The sequence below is a fragment of the Oncorhynchus tshawytscha genome, linkage group LG13 (assembly GCF_018296145.1).
Source record: "Oncorhynchus tshawytscha isolate Ot180627B linkage group LG13, Otsh_v2.0, whole genome shotgun sequence".
Taxonomy (NCBI): domain Eukaryota; kingdom Metazoa; phylum Chordata; class Actinopteri; order Salmoniformes; family Salmonidae; genus Oncorhynchus; species Oncorhynchus tshawytscha.
Window position 1 is genome coordinate 9,055,856 of NC_056441.1, and position 27,086 is coordinate 9,082,941.

General features: G+C 45.5%; 1 protein-coding gene across 7 annotated transcripts in view; it reads left to right on the top strand.

Annotated features, from left to right (window-relative positions):
- Positions 1-27,086, top strand: part of LOC112265785 (protein 4.1-like) — a 164,155-nt gene that overhangs the window by 16,422 nt on the left and 120,647 nt on the right. For 6 of the 7 annotated variants that reach the window (XM_042295134.1, XM_042295132.1, XM_042295136.1 and 3 more), the window contains exon 1: positions 26,336-26,450. The exons of the other annotated variant lie outside the window; for it this stretch is intronic. The gene's annotated coding sequence lies outside the window, so the exon portion shown is untranslated. Of the gene's footprint in view, positions 1-26,335; positions 26,451-27,086 lie in introns of those variants that run through there. 7 annotated transcript variants of the gene reach the window in all.

Here is a 27,086-nt window from a genome sequence, read left to right on the forward strand (position 1 = left end):
GTGTGCCGGGGTCAGGGGTCAGTGGCTGTACTTTATTCTGCCTTGTTTACCTTCAACATATAATAAAACAATTGACTTAAACCAACCGTTTTTTTTTCCAAAACGAAAAATAAATCGAGCCCTACAAATGTGTCCCTTTATAGAACTGCATTGTATATACAAACACCACTTCCAGCTGCCCCCTGGTGGCAATTCTAAATATTTCATCAGATATTGAACTGCTGCAGGATTATTTTTGTCCTGCGACGAAAGGGGTCAAATTAAGATCCGACGTCTGTAGGAAGGGACGTAGTTCTCCTGTCTCTTGTCTCCTGTCTCTTGTCTCTTGTCTCCTGTCTCCTGCCTCTTGTCTGTCCTGCAGCACATCAAGCCCCTCAGAGATTATGTGTCAGATGATGTGTAGCTCAAACAAGGAACATACTGTGTTCTTTTGACAGTTGGCACAACTGTAAACAGAGTAGCACATACAGCTGCAGAATGTGATTGGACTTTAGGAGAAAATATGCTATATTTAGGAGACGTCTTTTAAGAATGGAACTTAACTTATCAGTAATAGTGATTTAATTGTTGCCTTTAGAGAGACTGACGGGGGGAATTTGAGCAAATGAATATGATGAGCTTGTTTTATACAATATGAGCTTGTTGTTGTTAATGAAGTGATATGTTTTTAAATGGACTACACTGCAGGATGTAGGTTAGGCTGAATGAAATGAAAGATTATCCAGACTCTGAGCTATTCACTTTTTAATCAGGTAAGTTGACTGAGAACACATTCTCATTTACAACAGCAACCTGGGGAATAGTTACAGGGGAGAGGAGGGGGATGAATGAGCCAATTGTAAACTGGGGATTATTAGGTGACCGTGACAGTTTGAGGGTACGATTGGGAATTTAGCCAGGACACCAGTCTTAACACCCCTACTCTTACAATAAGTGCCATGGGATCTTTAATGACCTCAGAGAGTCAGGACACCCGTTTAACATCCCATCTGAAAGACTGCACCCTACACAGGGCAGTGTCCCCAATCACTGCCCTGGGGCATTGGGATATTTTGTAGACCAGAGTGCCTCCTACTGGCCCCCCAACACCACTTCCAGCAGCATCTGGTTTCCCATCCAGGGACTGACCAGGACCAACCCTGCTTAGCTTCAGAAGCAAGCCAGCAGTGGTATGCAGGGTGGTATGCTGAAGGCTAGGTCTGAAGTGCAAACTAGGCAGTAGATATATTGGTGCTTTCAGAAAGATTGAACTGAGAGTGTTAGAAGTGTATGCAAAGTTTTCTATAAGGTCTGACTCAGTGTGACATTTCAATGGCCTGCAGTGCCTTCGGAAAAGTATTCAGACCCCTTGACTTCCCCCCTCAAAACAATTACGTTACAGTCTTGTTCTAAAATTGATAAAATTGTATTTTTTCCCTCATCAATCTATATACAATACCCATAATGACAAAGCAAAAACAGATTTACATAAATATTCAGACCCTTTACTCAGTACTTTGTTGAAGCACCTTTGGCAGCAATTACAGCCTTGAGTCTTCTTGGGTATGACACTACAAGCTTGGCACACTTGTATTTGGGGAGTTTCTGCCATTCTCCTCTGCAGATCCTCTCAAGCTCTGTCAGGTTGGATGGGGAGCGTTGCTGCTTTGCTATTTTCAGGTCTCTCCAGAGATGCTCAATCGGGTTCAAGTCCGGGCTCTGGCTGGGCCACTCAAGGACATTCAGAGACTTGTCCCGAAGCCACTCTTGCCTTGTCTTGGCTGTGTGCTTAGGGTCGTTGTCCTGTTGGAAGGTGAACCTTCGCCCCAGTCTGAGGTCCTGAGCGCTCTGGAGCAGGTTTTCATCAAGGATACCTCTGTACTTTGCTCTGTACATCTTTGCCTCGATCCTGACTAATCTCCCATTCCCTGCCTCTGAAAAATATCCCCACAGCATGATGCTGCCACCCCATGCTTCACTGTAGGATGATGCCAGGTTTCCTCCTCCAACACCTCCTTTGGCCACCTTTGGGGCGGCAGGGTAGCCTAGTGGTTAGAGCGTTGGACTAGTAACCGTAAAGGTTGCAAGTTCTAATCCCCGAGCTGACAAGGTACAAATCTGTCGTTCTGCCCCTGAACAGGCAGTTAACCCACTGTTAGGCCGTCATTGAAAATAAGAATTTGTTCTTAACTGACTTGCCTAGTAAAATAAAGGTAAAATTTAAAAAAAAAATCCTTCCAGTTCTCTGCTGCCAGTGACTGGAATAAATTGCTGGAGCTGGAGACTTACATTTTCCTCACTAACTTTAAACATCAGCTATCTGAGCAACTAATGGATCGCTGCAGCTGTACATAGCCCCCCCAATCAACCTACCTCATCCCCATATTGTTTTTATTTACTTTGCTGCTCTTTTGCACACCAGTATCACTACTTACACATCATCATCTGCTCACCTATCACTCCAGTGTTAATCTGCTAAATTGTAATTACTTTGCTACTATGGCCTATCTCCTCATGCCATTTGCACACACTGTATATAGACTTTCTTTTTTTCCATTGTGTTGACTGTACTCTTGTTTATTCCATGTGTAACTCTGTGTTGTTGTTTGTGTCGCACTGCTTTGCTTTATCTTGGCCAGGTAGCAGTTGTAAATGAGAACTTGTTCTCAACTGGCCTCACCTGGTTAAATAAAGGTGAAATAAAATACATTTAAAAAAAACATGGCCATTTAAGGCCAGACCAGTAGTCAGACAAGGAGGAGGTACAGTAGTCAGACCAGTAAGTAGTCAGATCAGTAGTCAGACCAGTAGTCAGACAAGGAGGAGGTACAGTAGTCAGACAAGGAGGAGGTACAGTAGTCAGACCAGTAAGTAGTCAGACCAGTAGTCAGACCAGGAGGAGGTACAGTAGTCAGACCAGTAAGTAGTCAGACCAGTAAGTAGTCAGACCAGGAGGAGGTACAGTAGTCAGACCAGGAGGAGGTACAGTAGTCAGACCAGTAAGTAGTCAGACCAGTAGTCAGACCAGGAGGAGGTACAGTAGTCAGACCAGGAGGAGGTACAGTAGTCAGACCAGGAAGAGTTGCAGTAGTCAGACCAGTAGTCAGACCAGGAGGAGGTACAGTAGTCAGACCAGGAGGAGGTATAGCAGTCAGACCAGTAGTCAGACCAGGAGGAGGTACAGTAGTCAGACAAGGAGGAGGTACAGTAGTCAGACCAGTAAGTAGTCAGATCAGTAGTCAGACCAGTAGTCAGACAGGAGGAGGTACAGTAGTCAGACAAGGAGGAGGTACAGTAGTCAGACCAGTAAGTAGTCAGACCAGTAGTCAGACCAGGAGGAGGTACAGTAGTCAGACCAGTAAGTAGTCAGACCAGTAAGTAGTCAGACCAGGAGGAGGTACAGTAGTCAGACCAGGAGGTACAGTAGTCAGACCAGTAAGTAGTCAGACCAGTAGTCAGTGAGGTACAGTAGTCAGACCAGGAGGAGGTACAGTAGTCAGACCAGGAAGAGTTGCAGTAGTCAGACCAGTAGTCAGACCAGGAGGAGGTACAGTAGTCAGACCAGGAGGAGGTATAGCAGTCAGACCAGTAGTCAGACCAGGAGGAGGTACAGTAGTCAGACCAGGAGGAGGTACAGTAGTCAGACCAGCAGTGTGGAGTCCTAGTAGGAAGTGGTGATGTACTGTAAGAGGGTGTTATCTTCTCAGAACAGACATTTCTGGCTCTAAAAATAGAATCTCCACCAGGTAAATAGAATCTCCACCAGGTAAAGACAGAACACTGGCCCTACCAGTGCTCGCTGTGCCACTAGAGGTCCTGGTGCTGTGGGGACACGCAGGGAGAGACAGAACACTGGCCCTACCAGTGCTCGCTGTGCCACTAGAGGTCCTGGTGCTGTGGGGACACGCAGGGAGAGACAGAACACTGGCCCTACCAGTGCTCGCTGTGCCACTAGAGGTCCTGGTGCTGTGGGGACACGCAGGGAGAGACAGAACACTGGCACTACCAGTGCTCGCTGTGCCACTAGAGATCCTGGTGCTGTGGGGACACGCAGGTAAAGACAGAACACTGGCACTACCAGTGCTTGCTGTGCCACTAGAGATCCTGGTGCTGTGGGGACACGCAGGTAAAGACAGAACACTGGCACTACCAGTGCTTGCTGTGCCACTAGAGGTCCTGGTGCTGTGGGGACACGCAGGTAAAGACAGAACACTGGGCCTCGCAGTGCTTGCTGTGCCACTAGAGGCCCTGGTTAGAGTCCAGGCTCTGTCGCAGCCGGCCACGACCGGGAGAGCCATGGTGCGGCGCACAATTGGCCCAGCGTCCCGGCAGGGATGTCCTTGTCCCATCGCGCTCTTGCGACTCCTGTGGCAGGCCGGGCGCAATGCACGGTCGCCAGGTGTACGGTGTTTCCTCCGACACATTGGTGCGGTTGGCTTCCGGGTTAAGCGGGCATTGTGTCAAGAAGCAGTGCGGATTGGTTGGGGCGTGTTTTGGAGGACGCACGACTCTCGACCTTCGCCTCTCCTGAGTCCGTACGTGAGTTGCAGCGATGGGACAAGACTGTAACTACCAATTGGATACCACAATTTTTTTTATTTTTTTTTATTAAGGAGACAGAACACTGACTCTCAGCTCCATGAATGGTGCAAAAATAGCCTCAAATTATCTCTATTTTACATTCAAAGAGCTTTCAGGAACAGCTATACGACACCTTCAAAATGACAATATGTTCTCAGTCAATTTACCAAGTAAAATAAGGTTGACATGTCCATTACTGCAGGGGAACATACAGAATTGCAGGGGAACATACAGAATGGTAAATGATTCACCCAACAAAGAAAGAAAACCACACAGACATGTAGCACAACATTGAGACAGCAGGGAGCAGCAGAGAGCCAGCCAGGGAATATAAACAGGTGGTCGCTGGCTCGACAATGGTATTAACGAGAGAGAGAGAAAAAAAGGATCATCCCAGGAGAGAGGAACAACAGTGTTCAAAAACCCACCAAAATACAAAAAAAAAACAGAGAAGAGAACACATTCATATCTATCTGGATTTCGGCTATCGGATAGGATTAAATGCATAGAAATACAATGATTAGAACAGGTGGTCCCCATTCAAGTCAATTATATGTTTGTTCTGTTCATTCTATTTCTATGCATTATATCCTATCCGATAGACAAAAACCATATAACTTTGGAATAACTGGGCACGGGGAACCTTTATAACCTCAAAATCACCTTTCAGACCATGTCTCTGGGATGATGGCACTGTTCTACACTTGCTATTACAGAGGAATGGTTGGGTGTGTGTGTGTGTGTGGGAGGGAGGGGGGGGGGCGATGAAGATATGCTGGGTCATGTTCTCTGGCATATTTTTTACTGTTGACATGAAGCCTTATTGCAACAGACAGACCGACACAGAGGAGGTAAAAGCAGAGCGCATTTAGGAACAACAAATGAAATCTTTCCTGGCTTTATCGTTTATTTAGCGACACATTCAGAGGAAGGCCCCAAAGACTCCAGCCTCCCAAGTCATAGACTGTTCTCTCTGCTAGCGCATGACAAGTCTGGAACCAACGGGACCCTGAAAACAGTCAAAGACTCCAGCCTCCCAAGTCATAGACTGTTCTCTCTGCTAGCGCACGACAAGTCTGGAACCAACGGGACCCTGAACATAGTCATAGACTGTTCTCTCTGCTAGCGCACGACAAGTCTGGAACCAACGGGACCCTGAAAACAGTCAAAGACTCCAGCCTCCCAAGTCATAGACTGTCCAGCCTCTGTTCTCTCTGCTAGCGCACGACAAGTCTGGAACCAACGGGACCCTGAAAACAGTCAAAGACTCCAGCCTCCCAAGTCATAGACTGTTCTCTCTGCTAGCGCACGACAAGTCTGGAACCAACGGGACCCTGAACATAGTCATAGACTGTTCTCTCTGCTAGCGCACGACAAGTCTGGAACCAACGGGACCCTGAAAACAGTCAAAGACTCCAGCCTCCCAAGTCATAGACTGTTCTCTCTGCTAGCGCACGACAAGTCTGGAACCAACGGGACCCTGAAAACAGTCAAAGACTCCAGCCTCCCAAGTCATAGACTGTTCTCTCTGCTAGCGCACGACAAGTCTGGAACCAACGGGACCCTGAAAACAGTCAAAGACTCCAGCCTCCCAAGTCATAGACTGTTCTCTCTGCTACCGCACGACAAGTCTGGAACCAACCGGACCCTGAAAACAGTCAAAGACTCCAGCCTCCCAAGTCATAGACTGTTCTCTCTGCTAGCGCACGACAAGTCTGGAACCAACGGGACCCTGAAAACAGTCAAAGACTCCAGCCTCCCAAGTCATAGACTGTTCTCTCTGCTAGCGCACGACAAGTCTGGAACCAACGGGACCCTGAACAGCTTCTTCCTTTTTAAGAATAAAGGAACCGTGACGACAATGCAGTGCTAACAGGCAACTAAAAATAAACTACATCCCTTAACCCACAGGTGGAAAAATGCAACTTACGTATGATCCCCAATTAGAGACAACGATAACCAGCTGCCTCTAATTGGGAATCATACACAAACCCCAATATAGAAAATTAAACCTAGAACCCCACATAGAAATAATAAACTAGACTAAAACCCCATGTCACGCCCTGACCTACTCTACCATAAAAAATCCAGAGTTTAGAAAGCACATTATATAAAGTACATCATAATCTGACCTTGTGTATCCTCATTTATTTTGTTGTTATATTAGGAGGTTATCTAAGGGTATTTTCCAGTCACGCGTGTTTTAAGTGGGGAGTTGGAACACAAGATGGAATAACAGTAGTCGCAGCAGCACAGGTCTAATCTGGTGCGCAAAAAAGACAAGTGAAAGTTGTGGGAATATAAAAGTGTACACAGTTTACGCACGCACGGTTACACGTACCACCCCTCATGAATGTTAACATCCTATTTCACCTGTGTCTGTATCGCCACCATCAAAACGTCTCTACAATGTTGTCTAGACAAAAGGCCTAAAGACTGTTATGAAGGAAATATACACAAAAGACCTCCCAGAGTGGTGGAGTAGTTCACTGTGCTTACAGAAGATTGGTGGAGTAGTTCACTGTGCTTACAGAAGAGTGGGAGGGGACAGGAGGAGGAGAAGAAGAGTAGAGGAGGAGGAGAAGAAGAGTAGAGGAAGAGGAGAGGAGGAGAGGAGGAGGAGGAGAGGAGAGGAGAAGAGAGTCAGGAAACAGGAGGAGAGCGGAGGAGAGGAGAGGGAGGAGTAGAGAATGAGGAGAGAGGAGAGGGAGAAGAGAAGGAGGAGGAGGAGGAGGGGGAGAGGAGTAGAGGAGAAGAGAAGAGAGTCAGGAAATAAGAGGAGAAAGGAGGAGAAGAGTAGAGGAAGATTAGAGGGAGGAGAGGAGGAGGAGACGAGAAGATAGTCAGGAAACAGGAGGAGAGGGGAGGAGGAGAGAATGAGGAGAGGGGAGAGGAGAGGGAGAAGAGAGAGAGAGAGAGGAGAGGGAGGAGAGGGGAAGAGGAGAGAGGAGGAGGGGGAGAGGGGAAGAGGAAAGGAGAAGAGGAGAGACAGGGGGTGAGTCAGAAGAGGAGACAGACTAGTTAGTAGAGCCTGAAGGGTTGGACTGATCTCCTCCATCCGAATTGCAAAAATCGCTGAAGTTGGAGACTTTTATCTCCCTCACCAACTTCAAACATCTGCTATCTGAGCAGCTAACCGATCGCTGCAGCTGTACATAGTCTATCGGTAAATAGCCCACCCATTTTTACCTACCTCATCCCCATACTGTTTTTATTTATTTACTTTTCTGCTCTTTTGCACACCAATATCTCTACCGGTACATGACCATCTGATCATTTATCACTCCAGTGTTAATCTGCAAAATTGTAATTATTCGCCTACCTCCTCATACCTTTTGCACACAATGTATATAGACTCTCCTTTTTTTCTACTGTGTTATTGACTTGTTAATTGTTTACTCCATGTGTAACTCTGTGTTGTTGTTTGTGTCGCACTGCTTTGCTTTATCTTAGCCAGGTCGCAGTTGTAAATGAGAACTTGTTCTCAACTAGCCTACCTGGTTAAATAAAGGTGAAATAAATAAAAATAAAAAAAATCCTCAACACTACTATTAAAACACTGCTGATTAGTATGAGGTTGGGGTACCGTAGAGGTGATTGATCGCACACCAGTTCAAAGGTCATTTTTCTTTGTTTTGTGTCACATCATCACATCCTTGAGTTGTCCGTTCCTTTGTTCATATTCCGGTGTCCATTCTCAGATTGTGTACGATGATGAGACCGTAGTGTTGAAAGAGTGAGAGAAAGTGGAATTCAGATTTATTTAGAAGGCGTGATGCTTGTTAGTGACAGTTCTTCCACCACGTATCACAGGTTTTAAGTAGGCTACTATTCACAGACACTACAGGAAATACAGTGGGGAAATGATGCTTATAACAGTAGATACGGCTGTAATATTATTGTTGTAAAGGGGTTTATAACCAGCTTGTCCATTTGGTTAGAACCATATTTGTCTTCTGCCTTTCACAACACCATAAGATGTACACACTCACACCCTCACATTGGTAGGGTGGGTATTATATTATATGGTCAGGGTGGTAGGGTGGGTAATATATTATATGGTCAGGGTGGTAGGGTGGGTAATGTATTGTCAGGGTAGTAGGGTGGGTATTGTATTGTCAGGGTGGTAGGGTGGGTATTATATTATATGGTCAGGGTGGTAGGGTGGGTATTATATTGTATGGTCAGGGTGGTAGGGTGGGTAATGTATTGTCAGGGTAGTAGGGTGGGTATTGTATTGTCAGGGTATTAGGGTGGTTATTGTATTGTCAGGGTGGTAGGGTGGGTAATTATATTGTATGGTCAGGGTGGTAGGGTAGGTATTGTATTGTCAGGGTAGTAGGGTGGGTATTGTATTGTCAGGGTAGTAGGGTGGGTATTGTATTGTCAGGGTGGTAGGGTGGGTATTATATGGTCAGGGTGGTAGGGTGGGTATTATATTGTATGGTCAGGGTGGTAGGGTGGGTATTTATTGTCAGGGTGGTAGGGTGGGTATTGTATTGTCAGGGTAGTAGGGTGGGTATTGTATTGTCAGGGTGGTAGGGTGGGTATTGTATGGTCAGGGTGGTAGGATGGGTATTGTATTGTATGGTCAGGGTGGTAGGGTGGGTATTGTATGGTCAGGGTGGTAGGGTGGGTATTGTATGGTCAGGGTGGTAGGATGGGTATTATATTGTATTGTCAGGGTGGTAGGGTGGGTATTATATTGTCAGGGTGGTAGGATGGGTATTGTATGGTCAGGGTGGTAGGATGGGTATTGTATTATATTGTCAGGGTGGTAGGGTGGGTATTATATTGTCAGGGTGGTAGGGTGGGTATTGTATTGTATGGTCAGGGTGGTAGGGTGGGTATTATATGGTCAGGGTGGTAGGGTGGGTATTGTATTGTATGGTCAGGGTGGTAGGGTTGGTATTGTATTGTCAGGGTGGTAGGGTGGGTATTATATGGTCAGGGTGGTAGGGTGGGTATCGTATTGTCAGGGTGGTAGGGTGGGTATTATATGGTCAGGGTGGTAGGGTTGGTATTGTATTGTCAGGGTGGTAGGGTGGGTATTATATGGTCAGGGTGGTAGGGTGGGTATTATATTGTCAGGGTGGTAGGGTGGGTATTATATGGTCAGGGTGGTAGGGTGGGTATTGTATTGTATTGTCAGGGTGGTAGGGTGGGTATTATATTGTATGGTCGAGTGGTAGGATGGATATTATATGGTCAGGGTGGTAGGGTTGGTATTGTATTGTATGGTCAGGGTGGTAGGGTTGGTATTGTATTGTATGGTCAGGGTGGTAGGGTTGGTATTATATTGTATTGTCAGGGTGGTAGGGTTGGTATTGTATTGTATGGTCAGGGTGGTAGGGTGGGTATTATATTGTATTGTCAGGTGGTAGGGTGGGTATTATATGGTAGGGTGGGTATTGTATGGTCAGGGTGGTAGGGTGGGTATTGTATTGTATGGTCAGGGTGGTAGGGTGGGTATTGTATGGTCAGGGTGGTAGGGTGGGTATTGTATGGTCAGGGTGGTAGGGTGGGTATTATATGGTCAGGGTGGTAGGGTGGGTATTGTATGGTCAGGGTGGTAGGGTGGGTATTATATTATATTGTCAGGGTGGCAGGGTGGGTATTATATTGTATGGTCAGGGTGGTAGGGTGGGTTTATATTATATGGTCAGAGTGGTAGGGTGGGTATTATATTGTATTGTCAGTGTTTCAGGGTGGGTATTGTATGGTCAGGGTGGTAGGGTGGGTTTATATTGTATGGTCAGGGTGGTATGGTGGGTATTATTTTGTATTGTCAGGGTTTCAGGGTGGGTATTGTATTGTCAGGGTGGTAGGGTGGGTATTATATTGTATGGTCAGGTGGTAGGGTGGGTATTGTATTGTATTGTCAGGGTGGTAGGGTGGGTATTGTATTGTCAGGGTGGTAGGGTGGGTATTGTATTGTATAGTCAGGGTGGTAGGGTGGGTATTGTATGGTCAGGGTGGTAGGGTGGATATTGTATTGTATAGTCAGGGTGGTAGGGTGGGTATTGTATTGTATGGTCAGGGTGGTAGGGTGGGTATTATATTGTCAGGGTGGTAGGGTGGGTATTGTATTGTCAGGGTGGTAGGGTGGGTATTGTATTGTCAGGGTGGTAGGGTGGGTATTGTATTGTATAGTCAGGGTGGTAGGATGGGTATTGTATTGTATGGTCAGGGTGGTAGGGTGGGTATTGTATGGTCAGGGTGGTAGGGTGGGTTTGTATTGTATGGTCAGGGTGGTAGGGTGGGTTTGTATTGTATGGTCAGGGTGGTAGGATGGGTATTGTATTGTATGGTCAGGGTGGTAGGGTGGGTTTGTATTGTATGGTCAGGGTGGTAGGGTGGGTTTGTATTGTATTGTCAGGGTGGTAGGGTGGGTATTGTATAGTCAGGGTGGTAGGGTGGGTATTGTATTGTATATTCAGGGTGGTAGGGTGGGTTTGTATTGTATTGTCAGGTGGTAGGGTGAGTATTGTATGGTCAGGGTGGTAGGGTGGGTATTGTATTGTCAGGGTGGTAGGGTGGGTATTATATTGTCAGGGTGGTAGGGTGGGTATTGTATTGTCAGGGTGGTAGGGTGGGTATTGTATTGTCAGGGTGGTAGGGTGGGTATTGTATTGTATAGTCAGGGTGGTAGGATGGGTATTGTATTGTATGGTCAGGGTGGTAGGGTGGGTTTGTATTGTATGGTCAGGGTGGTAGGGTGGGTTTGTATTGTATGGTCAGGGTGGTAGGGTGGGTATTATATGGTCAGGGTGGTAGGGTGGGTTTGTATTGTATTGTCAGGGTGGTAGGGTGGGTATTGTATAGTCAGGGTGGTAGGGTGGGTATTGTATGGTCAGGGTGGTAGGGTGGGTTTGTATTGTATTGTCAGGGTGGTAGGGTGGGTATTGTATAGTCAGGGTGGTAGGGTGGGTATTGTATTGTATATTCAGGGTGGTAGGGTGGGTTTGTATTGTATTGTCAGGTGGTAGGGTGAGTATTGTATGGTCAGTGTGGTAGGGTGGGTATTGTATTGTATGGTCAGGGTGGTAGGGTGGGTATTATATTGTCAGGGTGGTAGGGTGGGTATGATATTGTCAGGGTGGTAGGGTGGGTATTGTATGGTCAGGGTGGTAGGGTGGGTATTGTATTGTATGGTCAGGGTGGTAGGGTGGGTATTGTATAGTCAGGGTGGTAGGGTGGGTATTGTATTGTCAGGGTAGTAGGGTGGGTATTGTATTGTCAGGGTAGTAGGGTGGGTATTGTATTGTCAGGGTGGTAGAGTGGGTATTATATTGTCAGGGTGGTAGGGTGGGTATTGTATTGTCAGGGTGGTAGAGTGGGTATTATATTGTCAGGGTGGTAGGGTGGGTAATGTATTGTATGTTCAGGGTGGTAGGGTGGGTATTGTATTGTCAGGGTAGTAGGGTGGGTATTGTATTGTCAGGGTAGTAGGGTGGGTATTGTATTGTCAGGGTAGTAGGGTGGGTATTGTATTGTCAGGGTGGTAGGGTGGATAATGTATTGTATGGTCAGGGTGGTAGGGTGGGTATTGTATTGTCAGGGTAGTAGGGTGGGTATTGTATTGTCAGGGTGGTAGGATGGGTATTATATTATATTGTCAGGGTGGTAGAGTGGGTATTATATGGTCAGGGTGGTAGGGTGGGTATTATATTGTATGGTCAGGGTGGTAGGGTGGGTAATGTATTGTCAGGGTAGTAGGGTGGGTATTGTATTGTCAGGGTAGTAGGGTGGGTATTGTATTGTCAGGGTGGTAGGGTGGGTATTGTATGGTCAGGGTGGTAGGGTGGGTATTGTATTGTCAGGGTAGTAGGGTGGGTATTATATTGTATGGTCAGGGTGGTAGGGTGGGTATTGTATTGTCAGGGTAGTAGGGTGGGTATTATATTGTATGGTGGGTGGTAGGATGGATATTATATGGTCAGGGTGGTAGGGTTGGTATTGTATTGTATGGTCAGGGTGGTAGGGTTGGTATTGTATTGTATGGTCAGGGTGGTAGGGTTGGTATTATATTGTATTGTCAGGGTGGTAGGGTTGGTATTGTATTGTATGGTCAGGGTGGTAGGGTGGGTATTATATTGTATTGTCAGGTGGTAGGGTGGGTATTATATGGTAGGGTGGGTTTGTATTGTATTGTCAGGGTGGTAGGGTGGGTATTGTATAGTCAGGGTGGTAGGGTGGGTATTGTATTGTATATTCAGGGTGGTAGGGTGGGTTTGTATTGTATTGTCAGGTGGTAGGGTGAGTATTGTATGGTCAGGGTGGTAGGGTGGGTATTGTATTGCATGATCAGGGTGGTAGGGTGGGTATTATATTGTCAGGGTGGTAGGGTGGGTATTGTATTGTCAGGGTAGTAGGGTGGGTATTGTATTGTCAGGGTAGTAGGGTGGGTATTGTATTGTCAGGGTGGTAGAGTGGGTATTATATTGTCAGGGTGGTAGGGTGGGTAATGTATTGTATGGTCAGGGTGTTAGGGTGGGTATTGTATTGTCAGGGTAGTAGGGTGGGTATTGTATTGTCAGGGTGGTAGGATGGGTATTATATTATATTGTCAGGGTGGTAGAGTGGGTATTATATTGTATGGTCAGGGTGGTAGGGTGGGTAATGTATTGTCAGGGTAGTAGGGTGGGTATTGTATTGTCAGGGTAGTAGGGTGGGTATTGTATTGTCAGGGTGGTAGGGTGGGTATTGTATGGTCAGGGTGGTAGGGTGGGTATTGTATTGTCAGGGTAGTAGGGTGGGTATTATATTGTATGGTCAGGGTGGTAGGGTGGGTATTGTATTGTCAGGGTAGTAGGGTGGGTATTGTATTGTCAGGGTAGTAGGGTGGGTATTGTATTGTCAGGGTGGTAGGGTGGGTATTGTATGGTCAGGGTGGTAGGGTGGGTATTGTATTGTCAGGGTGGTAGGGTGGGTATTATATGGTCCGGGTGGTAGGGTGGGTATTATATTGTATGGTCAGGGTGGGTAGGGTGGGTATTGTATTGTCAGGGTAGTAGGGTGGGTATTGTATTGTCAGGGTAGTAGGGTGGGTATTGTATTGTCAGGGTGGTAGGATGGGTATTGTATTGTATGGTCAGGGTGGTAGGTGGGTATTGTATGGTCAGGGTGGTAGGATGGTCAGGTCAGGGTGGTAGGGTGGGTATTATATGGTCAGGGTGGTAGGATGGGTATTATATTGTATTGTCAGGGTGGTAGGGTGGGTATTATATTGTCAGGGTGGTAGGATGGGTATTGTATGGTCAGGGTGGTAGGATGGGTATTGTATTATATTGTCAGGGTGGTAGAGTGGGTATTATATTGTCAGGGTGGTAGGGTGGGTATTGTATTGTCAGGGTGGTAGAGTGGGTATTATATTGTCAGGGTGGATAGGTCAGGGTGGTAGGGTGGGTATTGTATTGTCAGGGTGGTAGGGTGGGGGTATTGTAGGGTTGTCAGGGTAGAGTGGGGTCAGGGTGGTAGGGTGGGTAATGTATTGTAGTAGGGTGGGTATTTGTCAGGGTAGTAGGGTGGGTATTGTATTGTCAGTGGGTATTATATTGTCAGGGTGGTAGGGTGGGTATTGTATGGTCAGGGTGGTAGGGTGGGGGTCAGGGTAGTAGGGTGGGGGTATTGTATTGTCAGGGTGGTAGGGTGGGTATTATATTGTATGGTCAGGGTGGTAGGGTGGGTATTGTATTGTCAGGGTAGTAGGGTGGGGTATGTCATATTGTATTGGTCAGGGTGGTAGGGTGGGTAGTGGTCAGGATGGATATATATATGGTCAGGGTGGTAGGGTATTGTCAGGGTAGTTGGGTATTATATTGTATGGTCGAGTGGTAGGATGGATATTATATGGTGGTAGGGTTGGTATTGTATTGTATGGTCAGGGTGGTAGGGTTGGTATTGTATTGTATGGTCAGGGTGGTAGGGTTGGTATTGTATTGTATGGTCAGGGTGGTAGGGTGGGTATTATATTGTATTGTCAGGTGGTAGGGTGGGTATTATATGGTAGGGTGGGTTTGTATTGTATTGTCAGGGTGGTAGGGTGGGTATTGTATAGTCAGGGTGGTAGGGTGGGTATTGTATTGTATATTCAGGGTGGTAGGGTGGGTTTGTATTGTATTGTCAGGTGGTAGGGTGAGTATTGTATGGTCAGGGTGGTAGGGTGGGTATTGTATTGCATGATCAGGGTGGTAGGGTGGGTATTATATTGTCAGGGTGGTAGGGTGGGTATTGTATTGTCAGGGTGGTAGGGTGGGTATGATATTGTCAGGGTGGTAGGGTGGGTATTGTATGGTCAGGGTGGTAGGGTGGGTATTGTATTGTATGGTCAGGGTGGTAGGGTGGGTAATGTATTGTATGGTCAGGGTGGTAGGGTGGGTATTGTATTGTCAGGGTAGTAGGGTGGGTATTGTATTGTCAGGGTAGTAGGGTGGGTATTGTATTGTCAGGGTGGTAGAGTGGGTATTATATTGTCAGGGTGGTAGGGTGGGTAATGTATTGTATGGTCAGGGTGTTAGGGTGGGTATTGTATTGTCAGGGTAGTAGGGTGGGTATTGTATTGTCAGGGTGGTAGGATGGGTATTATATTATATTGTCAGGGTGGTAGAGTGGGTATTATATTGTATGGTCAGGGTGGTAGGGTGGGTAATGTATTGTCAGGGTAGTAGGGTGGGTATTGTATTGTCAGGGTAGTAGGGTGGGTATTGTATTGTCAGGGTGGTAGGGTGGGTATTGTATGGTCAGGGTGGTAGGGTGGGTATTGTATTGTCAGGGTAGTAGGGTGGGTATTATATTGTATGGTCAGGGTGGTAGGGTGGGTATTGTATTGTCAGGGTAGTAGGGTGGGTATTGTATTGTCAGAGTAGTAGGGTGGGTATTGTATTGTCAGGGTGGTAGGGTGGGTATTGTATGGTCAGGGTGGTAGGGTGGGTATTGTATTGTCAGGGTGGTAGGGTGGGTATTATATGGTCAGGGTGGTAGGGTGGGTATTATATTGTATGGTCAGGGTGGTAGGGTGGGTATTGTATTGTCAGGGTAGTAGGGTGGGTATTGTATTGTCAGGGTAGTAGGGTGGGTATTGTATTGTCAGGGTGGTAGGGTGGGTATTGTATGGTCAGGGTGGTAGGATGGGTATTGTATTGTATGGTCAGGGTGGTAGGGTGGGTATTGTATGGTCAGGGTGGTAGGGTGGGTATTGTATGGTCAGGGTGGTAGGATGGGTATTATATTGTATTGTCAGGGTGGTAGGGTGGGTATTATATTGTCAGGGTGGTAGGATGGGTATTGTATGGTCAGGGTGGTAGGATGGGTATTGTATTATATTGTCAGGGTGGTAGGGTGGGTATTATATTGTCAGGGTGGTAGGGTGGGTATTGTATTGTCAGGGTGGTAGGGTGGGTATTATATGGTCAGGGTGGTAGGGTGGGTATTGTATTGTATGGTCAGGGTGGTAGGGTTGGTATTGTATTGTCAGGGTGGTAGGGTGGGTGTTATATGGTCGGGGTGGTAGGGTGGGTATCGTATTGTCAGGGTGGTAGGGTGGGTATTATATTGTATGGTCGAGTGGTAGGATGGATATTATATGGTCAGGGTGGTAGGGTTGGTATTGTATTGTATGGTCAGGGTGGTAGGGTTGGTATTGTATTGTATGGTCAGGGTGGTAGGGTTGGTATTATATTGTATTGTCAGGGTGGTAGGGTTGGTATTGTATTGTATGGTCAGGGTGGTAGGGTGGGTATTATATTGTATTGTCAGGTGGTAGGGTGGGTATTATATGGTAGGGTGGGTATTGTATGGTCAGGGTGGTAGGGTGGGTATTGTATTGTATGGTCAGGGTGTTAGGGTGGGTATTGTATGGTCAGGGTGTTAGGGTGGGTATTGTATGGTCAGGGTGGTAGGGTGGGTATTATATGGTCAGGGTGGTAGGGTGGGTATTGTATGGTCAGGGTGGTAGGGTGGGTATTATATTATATTGTCAGGGTGGGTATTATATTGTATGGTCAGGGTGGTAGGGTGGGTTTATATTATATGGTCAGAGTTGTAGGGTGGGTATTATATTGTATTGTCAGTGTTTCAGGGTGGGTATTGTATGGTCAGGGTGGTAGGGTGGGTTTATATTGTATGGTCAGGGTGGTAGGGTGGGTATTATTTTGTATTGTCAGGGTTTCAGGGTGGGTATTGTATTGTCAGGGTGGTAGGGTGGGTATTATATTGTATGGTCAGGTGGTAGGGTGGATATTGTATTGTATTGTCAGGGTGGTAGGGTGGGTATTGTATTGTCAGGTGGTAGGGTGGGTATTATATGGTAGGGTGGGTATTGTATGGTCAGGGTGGTAGGGTGGGTATTGTATTGTATGGTCAGGGTGTTAGGGTGGGTATTGTATGGTCAGGGTGTTAGGGTGGGTATTGTATGGTCAGGGTGGTAGGGTGGGTATTATATGGTCAGGGTGGTAGGGTGGGTATTGTATGGTCAGGGTGGTAGGGTGGGTATTATATTATATTGTCAGGGTGGGTATTATATTGTATGGTCAGGGTGGTAGGGTGGGTTTATATTATATGGTCAGAGTTGTAGGGTGGGTATTATATTGTATTGTCAGTGTTTCAGGGTGGGTATTGTATGGTCAGGGTGGTAGGGTGGGTTTATATTGTATGGTCAGGGTGGTAGGGTGGGTATTATTTTGTATTGTCAGGGTTTCAGGGTGGGTATTGTATTGTCAGGGTGGTAGGGTGGGTATTATATTGTATGGTCAGGTGGTAGGGTGGATATTGTATTGTATTGTCAGGGTGGTAGGGTGGGTATTGTATTGTCAGGGTGGTAGGGTGGGTATTGTATTGTATAGTCAGGGTGGTAGGGTGGGTATTGTATGGTCAGGGTGGTAGGGTGGATATTGTATTGTATAGTCAGGGTGGTAGGGTGGGTATTGTATTGTATGGTCAGGGTGGTAGGGTGGGTATTATATTGTCAGGGTGGTAGGGTGGGTATTGTATTGTCAGGGTGGTAGGGTGGGTATTGTATTGTCAGGGTGGTAGGGTGGGTATTGTATTGTATAGTCAGGGTGGTAGGATGGGTATTGTATTGTATGATCAGGGTGGTAGGGTGGGTATTGTATGGTCAGGGTGGTAGGGTGGGTATTGTATTGTATGGTCAGGGTGGTAGGGTGGGTTTGTATTGTATGGTCAGGGTGGTAGGATGGGTATTGTATTGTATGGTCAGGGTGGTAGGGTGGGTTTGTATTGTATGGTCAGGGTGGTAGGGTGGGTTTGTATTGTATTGTCAGGGTGGTAGGGTGGTAGGGTGGGTATTGTATAGTCAGGGTGGTAGGGTGGGTATTGTATTGTATATTCAGGGTGGTAGGGTGGGTTTGTATTGTATTGTCAGGTGGTAGGGTGTGTATTGTATGGTCAGGGTGGTAGGGTGGGTATTGTATTGTATTGTCAGGGTGGTAGGGTGGGTATTATATTGTCAGGGTGGTAGGGTGGGTATTGTATTGTCAGGGTGGTAGGTTGGGTATGATATTGTCAGGGTGGTAGGGTGGGTATTGTATGGTCAGGGTGGTAGGGTGGGTATTGTATTGTATGGTCAGGGTGGTAGGGTGGGTATTGTATTGTATGGTCAGGGTGGTAGGGTGGGTATTGTATAGTCAGGGTGGTAGGGTGGGTATTGTATGGTCAGGATGGTAGGGTGGGTATTGTATTGTCAGGGTGGTAGGGTGGGTATTATATTGTCAGGGTGGTAGGGTGGGTATTATATGGTCAGGGTGGTAGGGTGGGTATTATATTGTATGGTCAGGGTGGTAGGGTGGGTATTGTATTGTATGGTCAGGGTGGTAGGGTGGGTATTGTATTGTATGGTCAGGGTGGTAGGGTGGGTATTGTATTGTCAGGGTGGTAGGGTGGGTATTATATTGTCAGGGTGGTAGGGTGGGTATTGTATTGTCAGGGTGCTACGGTGGGTATTATATTGTATTGTCAGGGTGGTAGGGTGGGTATTATATTGTCAGGGTGGCAGGGTGGGTATTGCATGGTCAGGGTGGTAGGGTGGGTATTGTATGGTCAGGGTGGTAGGGTGGGTATTGTATTGTCAGGGTGGTAGGGTGGGTATTGTATTGTATGGTCAGGGTGGTAGGGTGGGTATTGTATTGTATAGTCAGGGTGGTACGGTGGGTATTATATTGTATGGTAAGGGTGGTAGGGTGGGTATTGTATTGTATGGTCAGGGTGGTAGGGTGGGTATTGTATGGTCAGGGTGGTAGGGTGGGTATTATATTGTATTGTCAGGTGGTAGGGTGGGTATTATATGGTAGGGTGGGTATTGTATGGTCAGGGTGGTAGGGTGGGTATTGTATTGTATGGTCAGGGTGGTAGGGTGGGTATTGTATGGTCAGGGTGTTAGGGTGGGTATTGTATGGTCAGGGTGGTAGGGTGGGTATTATATGGTCAGGGTGGTAAGGTGGGTATTGTATGGTCAGGGTGGTAGGGTGGGTATTATATTATATTGTCAGGGTGGGTATTATATTGTATGGTCAGGGTGGTAGGGTGGGTTTATATTATATGGTCAGAGTTGTAGGGTGGGTATTATATTGTATTGTCAGTGTTTCAGGGTGGGTATTGTATGGTCAGGGTGGTAGGGTGGGTTTATATTGTATGGTCAGGGTGGTAGGGTGGGTATTATTTTGTATTGTCAGGGTTTCAGGGTGGGTATTGTATTGTCAGGGTGGTAGGGTGGGTATTATATTGTATGGTCAGGTGGTAGGGTGGATATTGTATTGTATTGTCAGGGTGGTAGGGTGGGTATTGTATTGTCAGGGTGGTAGGGTGGGTATTGTATTGTATAGTCAGGGTGGTAGGGTGGGTATTGTATGGTCAGGGTGGTAGGGTGGATATTGTATTGTATAGTCAGGGTGGTAGGGTGGGTATTGTATTGTATGGTCAGGGTGGTAGGGTGGGTATTATATTGTCAGGGTGGTAGGGTGGGTATTGTATTGTCAGGGTGGTAGGGTGGGTATTGTATTGTCAGGGTGGTAGGGTGGGTATTGTATTGTATAGTCAGGGTGGTAGGATGGGTATTGTATTGTATGATCAGGGTGGTAGGGTGGGTATTGTATGGTCAGGGTGGTAGGGTGGGTATTGTATTGTATGGTCAGGGTGGTAGGGTGGGTTTGTATTGTATGGTCAGGGTGGTAGGATGGGTATTGTATTGTATGGTCAGGGTGGTAGGGTGGGTTTGTATTGTATGGTCAGGGTGGTAGGGTGGGTTTGTATTGTATTGTCAGGGTGGTAGGGTGGTAGGGTGGGTATTGTATAGTCAGGGTGGTAGGGTGGGTATTGTATTGTATATTCAGGGTGGTAGGGTGGGTTTGTATTGTATTGTCAGGTGGTAGGGTGTGTATTGTATGGTCAGGGTGGTAGGGTGGGTATTGTATTGTATTGTCAGGGTGGTAGGGTGGGTATTATATTGTCAGGGTGGTAGGGTGGGTATTGTATTGTCAGGGTGGTAGGTTGGGTATGATATTGTCAGGGTGGTAGGGTGGGTATTGTATGGTCAGGGTGGTAGGGTGGGTATTGTATTGTATGGTCAGGGTGGTAGGGTGGGTATTGTATTGTATGGTCAGGGTGGTAGGGTGGGTATTGTATAGTCAGGGTGGTAGGGTGGGTATTGTATGGTCAGGATGGTAGGGTGGGTATTGTATTGTCAGGGTGGTAGGGTGGGTATTATATTGTCAGGGTGGTAGGGTGGGTATTATATGGTCAGGGTGGTAGGGTGGGTATTATATTGTATGGTCAGGGTGGTAGGGTGGGTATTGTATTGTATGGTCAGGGTGGTAGGGTGGGTATTGTATTGTATGGTCAGGGTGGTAGGGTGGGTATTGTATTGTCAGGGTGGTAGGGTGGGTATTATATTGTCAGGGTGGTAGGGTGGGTATTGTATTGTCAGGGTGCTACGGTGGGTATTATATTGTATTGTCAGGGTGGTAGGGTGGGTATTATATTGTCAGGGTGGCAGGGTGGGTATTGCATGGTCAGGGTGGTAGGGTGGGTATTGTATGGTCAGGGTGGTAGGGTGGGTATTGTATTGTCAGGGTGGTAGGGTGGGTATTGTATTGTATGGTCAGGGTGGTAGGGTGGGTATTGTATTGTATAGTCAGGGTGGTACGGTGGGTATTATATTGTATGGTAAGGGTGGTAGGGTGGGTATTGTATTGTATGGTCAGGGTGGTAGGGTGGGTATTGTATGGTCAGGGTGGTAGGGTGGGTATTATATTGTCAGGGTGGTAGACTGGGTATTGTATTGTCAGGGTGGTAGGGTGGGTATTATATTGTCAGGGTGGTAGGGTGGGTATTGTATTGTCAGGGTGGTAGGGTGGGTAAATTATGGTCAGGGTGGTAGGGTGGGTATTATATTTTCAGGGTGGCAGGGTGGGTATTGTATTGTATTGTCAGGGTGGTAGGGTGGGTATTGTATGGTCAGGGTGGTAGGGTGGGTATTGTATGGTCAGGGTGATAGGGTGGGTATTGTATGGTCAGGGTGGTAGGGTGGGTATTGTATGGTCAGGGTGGCAGGGTGGGTATTGTATTGTATTGTCAGGCTGGTAGGGTGGGTATTGTCTGGTCAGGGTGATAGGGTGGGTATTGTATGGTCAGGGTGGTAGGGTGGGTATTATATTTTCAGGGTGGCAGGGTGGGTATTGTATTGTATTGTCAGGCTGGTAGGGTGGGTATTGTATGGTCAGGGTGGTAGGGTGGGTATTGTATTGTATAGTCAGGCTGGTAGGGTGGGTATTGTATGGTCAGGGTGGTAGGGTGGGTATTGTATGGTCAGGGTGATAGGGTGGGTATTGTATGGTCAGGGTGATAGGGTGGGTATTGTATGGTCAGGGTGGTAGGGTGGGTATTGTATGGTCAGGGTGGTAGGGTGGGTATTGTATGGTCAGGGTGGTAGGGTGGGTATTGTATTGGTGATAATATTGGAAGACCACATGGATGTGACAATCACAGATGTCAATGGAGGCGGGAGGGAAAAGGGGATGGAGGGAGAGAAGAGGAGAGATGAGGGGGGAGGGATGAATGGAGAGGAGTGAGGTTGGAGGAGGGAGAGGATGTGGGAGGGAGAGGAGTGGTGAATGTTCTGGAAGAGTGGCGGTGACACGAGGGTAGGGCGGGAGGGGAGCCATTGTGTGTGCCTTGTGAGGGAGGGGGTCTGTGTGTGTGTGTGTGTGTGTGTGTGTGTGTGTGTGGTTCCTACCTTCTTCTCCCCCTGCTCTCTGGGGATGCCGTCTGGTTGGTGCTGTCATTTCACATCACCAGACGGTCTGGTCCACGTGCACCTGCTCCTTACATTAGAGACGGAGGGGAGGGGCCAACGGGGAGGGTGTGACATCATGAAACTAAAGAAAAGAAAGCAAATGGGTGCCAAGAATACAGTGAAGTTGCCCCTATATGCTGGTCTTGGGTCAGTGTCGCATTTCCTCACTAATGTTTAAGGTTAGAATGGGGTGGAGAAGCTGATTCTAGATCTGTTCCTAGGGATAACCTCACTCCCAAAGCGTGTTTTGCTTTGTGAGATTTCCGTCCTATATTACAGTAGCAGTGACCCTGAGTGGTTAGTACAGCAGAGCTGAATGAGGACGGCTGAGCACACAGAAACTGAACCATAGTAGCCTAGTAACCATTGTGTTTGGGACTGTCTATCCCCCCCCCCCTCAGAGTACTTGGCTCAAAGTGGCTTAGATATGCCAATTACAACCGCACTGTGCCCTCAGAGACTGAATCCCGACCCCCCAACCGTGTGCAAATCTCTGCTGAATTTATCTCTTGTGTTTTCATTTCAAACAGTTTGTAGCAGTGACATAGGCAGAAGGCAGGGCCAGCAAACATTTAGCTGGGCCAAAATTTGGGCACTCAGATCACCATAAAATTATCATAAAATTATCATAAATTTATCATTAAAACGAAGTCTACCCTGTAATCGATCTCACACAACAAAACCGTTTAACATGTGATTTTCACATTACAGACCAAATAGTTTTGTAGGCCTACGTAAATCCATGATTTGCATTTAACATGTGACTCACATGGACCGACTTATTATTATTATTATAATAAATGTAACCTTTTATTTATGTATTTATTTAACCTTTATTTAACTTGGCAAGTCAGTTAAGAACAAATTATTATTTACAATGACGGCCTACACCGGCCAACCCCGGACACCGGCCAAACCCGGACGACGCTGGGCCAATTGTGCGCTACCCTATGGGACTCCCAATCACCTAATAAACCATAGGCCTATATATTATGAGACTAGGACATAATGCCCTGATATAACAGTAATAATCACAATAGGCTTGGCAACCTCTCGCTGTCTCGATGACCAGGAGATAGTAGGCTAGGCTAGGCTAGGCTAGGCTAGGCTAGGCAGCCACAAATGTAAACATTTAACACTAGGAGACATCTACAGAACAGATAGGAATGCCTATGGGGAGGTGTTGCTGTATATGTTAAGATCCATATTCCTGTAAAGCTTAGAGGATCCCATGTCAAATGTTGTTGAAGTATTGTAGTTACAAGTTCACCTGCCTCATCTAAAGCCTGCTGCTATTGACCACCAAGAGCTATAACAGTCATTATTTGCGTAATGTGTGTGCAATGCTTGATAATGTCTGTGATGTTTTCAGGATTATTATTTTATTTTATTTTTTATGTTGGTGTGATGTGTATGAGGAATTGACTCCAGATGCAGCACTGGAAGTATTTGTAAAATGATTCATACCACTTGTTGAAAAGCTGTAACGAAGGCGCAGGGAGTCAGGAAACAAGTTCAGTTAGTGAGTTTAATAATAATGAACATGGAACGATACAAACAAGAGAATCGTCTGACAAGAAAACATAAACAATACTACTTGACGACTATTAACCGAAGAGTACTATGTAAAGGGTGAGTAATCAAGGGGGTAATGAAGTCCCGGTGTGACTGATGATGAGACGCAGGTGTGTGTAATGAGGGTTGCCAGGTGTGCGTAAAGATGGGTTGCCAAGACCGGTGGTTAGTAAACTGGTAACATCGAGCCTCAGAGCGGGAGTATGCACCCGTTAAGAGACTAACAGTGAGAACTGTCAGAGCCTCCTGGATCAATTGTCTGTTTTATTTAACATGGCAAGTCAGTTAGGAACAAATTCTTATTTACTATGACTGCATACCCCAGGCCAATTGTGCACCACCCTATGGGACTCCCAATCACAGCCGGAAGTGATTCAGCCCAGATTCAAACCAGGGACTGTGGTGATGCCTCTTGCACTGAGATGCAGTGCCTTAGACCACTGGGCCACTTGGGGCCCAGTCATGTCAAATGTTGCTTATATTTTTAGATGATAACATGCATCTCTCTGTTATACGTGGGAATACTTTGGAACACATTTCCAAAATTAAAATAACTTTGAGATGATTTTCTGTTAGAGCCCCTGGATTTATGATAATTGAAACATTTTATGTTTCAAAGAAATATTGCAAAAGAGGTAGCAAATAAGTGAGGCTGCTCAGCTGATTGGTTGACATACTGTAAATTGAGAAATGTTGTGACTAAACTTAACAAAAATAAGAATACATTATATTACCAAACAAAGATAAATGACATAAAAAACAATGGGAAAAATACTTTTGAGTACCTTAAATGATGTCATGGGCAGGAAACCTCATTCATCTCCATCGTTCATTGAAGTTAATGGGTAATTTATAACAAAACATTTTGATATAGCCAATCATTTCAATGACTATTTCACTAATAAAGGGAAAACTCAGAAGTGAAATGACAACATTGAACAGTGAAACATCATATTTTTGTATAAACAAAATCTAATAATGAAAGAAAACATTATCCATCAATAATGATAAGCCACCAGGTATAGACAACCTTGATGGGAAACTATGGAGAATGGTAGCAGACTGTATTGCCACCCCTGTTTTCTATACAGTGTCTGATTTTGTGTCACAGACCTACACACAATACTCCATAAGTTTGGACACACCTACACTTTCAAGGGTTTTTCTTTATTTTTTTTAACAATTTCTACATTGTAGAATAATAGTGAAGACATCAAAGCTATGAAATAACACATGGAATCATGTAGTAACCAAAAAAGTGTTAAACAAATCAAAATATATTTCATATTTGAGATTCTTCAAAGTAGCCACCCTTTGCCTTAATGACAGCTTTGCACACGCTTGGCATTCTCTCAACCAACTTCATGAGGTAGTCACCTGGAATGCATTTCAATTAACAGGTGTGTCTTGTTAAAAGTTAATTAGTGGAATTTATTTCCTTCTTATTGTGTTTAAGCCAATCAGTTGTGTCGTGACAAGGTAGGGGTGGTATACAGAAGATATTTGGTAAAAGATCAAGTCTATTTTATGGCAAGAACAGCTCAAATAAGCAAAGAGAAATGACAGCCCATCCTTACTTTAAGACATGAAGGTCAGTCAATCCGGAAAATTCCAAGAATTTTGAAAGTTCAGGGGCAGAACGACAGATTTGTACCTTGTCAGCTCAGGGATTTTAACTTGCAACCTTTCGGTTACTAGTCCAACTCTCTAACCACTAGTTTTGATGTCTTCACTATTATTGTACAATGTAGAAAATAGTACAAATATAGAAAAACCCTTGAATGAGTAGGTGTGTCCAAACTTGCGTACCGTGTCCCTTACGTTTTCCCACCCACACCCTAATGCTTGCTATACATTCTATCTGATAGTAGTGTATGCATGTTTAGGCCAGTGCTTGACTTAGACTGAAATAGGTGCCGGTACTCATTTTGGGTAGCGGGTACCATTTAGATGTAGGAACTTCTCAATACTTTTTAGCTTATGCAGAAACTCAAGCAGGAGAACATTTGAGGTGTCGGTACTCAGTTCTGGTGAGATCCTACCAAAGTCAAGTAGACCTAATGTGTTTAGGTAAAAATACAAATAATCTGCTGTTTGGAACACTGACAAGTAGAGCATGAAAAATATGATTGGTTGGGCCTGGCTCCCCGGGGCCCACTCAGGCTCACCTGTGCATACGCCCCTGATTTGTAGAACTGTATGCAGAGCACTACAATGATTCTGGTGATTTAGCTTTAGCAAACACTCCACCGAGTTAGAAGGCCTTTTTTTGTAGCTGTCTCAGTCCTTTATTAAAAATATGTTACTCATGATTTATTACGTGTGATGGATGAAAGGAGCAAGGACGATCTGTGAGAGACTGATTCACCACATCCTGTTTGTAAAGATGGAAAAATCAGTTGTTGAGACAATGCGAATGGGTTTTATTCTATTCGAATGTGTACGCTGTTCTTTGGCGTGTGTGCGGTTTCTCGAGTTATTCCGACCAGTTCTACCATCGTCTCAGGTTGAAGGTCGGTTCGGGGGCTTTGAACAATCGCTCTTTTAGCAATAATGTCATAAACATGTAGATGTCTGACATTTAATTGATTCTGGTTAATTCCCTAAACTTCTATTTAATCGATGTTAAATCAATATCTACGTTATAGTTCAATTTACACTTGGAAATAGATACATTTATTTTCTATGCAAATGAAGACATTTTATATATCCTTGGTTACAATGGTGCAGCCTTGGCGCTTGCCATCTAACACAAGCCTCGAACACAATGATTAGATGAGGCTGGTCCCTGCCGGTTGCCCATTGGCCACTGCTATAAATACACTTACCTCATTGCATACGGAACCCCCTCCTTTTTACTAGAACCTAAACACATTTTTTTTAAATAGCCCGGATAATAACACACATGGAATTGTGACTCTATTTATCCAAAGCGCTAAAATAGTAGAGAACCAGCCGTTTATTTTCATTGAGGAGTATTTGTTTCTTTTCATGAACTAGAGAGAAGAAGGTAAGTGCAATGTGAAACCTTGAACACTAGCGATGGATTATGTATTGTGTGATGCGATGCTCCCGAGGAAAGAAATCTGTTGACAATTTTTTCACATTGGGCCTCATTTTCAGACCCTTTAAACACCTGCACACCGTTTATTATCGAGAACCCTCGAATGCTCCAATTGAATTTCCTGAAGAACGTTGCATTCTAACCGAAACATGTTTTTGTTTACCCGTTTCATTGATCGAAAGCGTTAAAAATATACCCCAAATAATTTTTGCGGCTCGCAACGAGAGTTAGAATCATCTAGAATAGGGCTGCTGATTTAAGGGTAATTCACACATAGCAAACAGTGTAACAAATATGCAATATTTTCACTGATACAAATGTTAAACAATTATACAAATGTAGCCATTCGGATAAAGTAAAGGCGACTATAGCAATCGAATCACATCGATATGAATGGACCTCCGCGATGTTAATATATTATACTCGATGTCAAATCAAAACAAATATACTACCTGAGTTGATAAAGATATTCTCAGGTTCATATGCATTTTGTTTTGTATAATCATAGATTTTCTTCTTGGCTAATTTGTAGGCTCAATTTAAACAAATAATTAGATCTCCCAATTATTTTCCCCCCCCGTT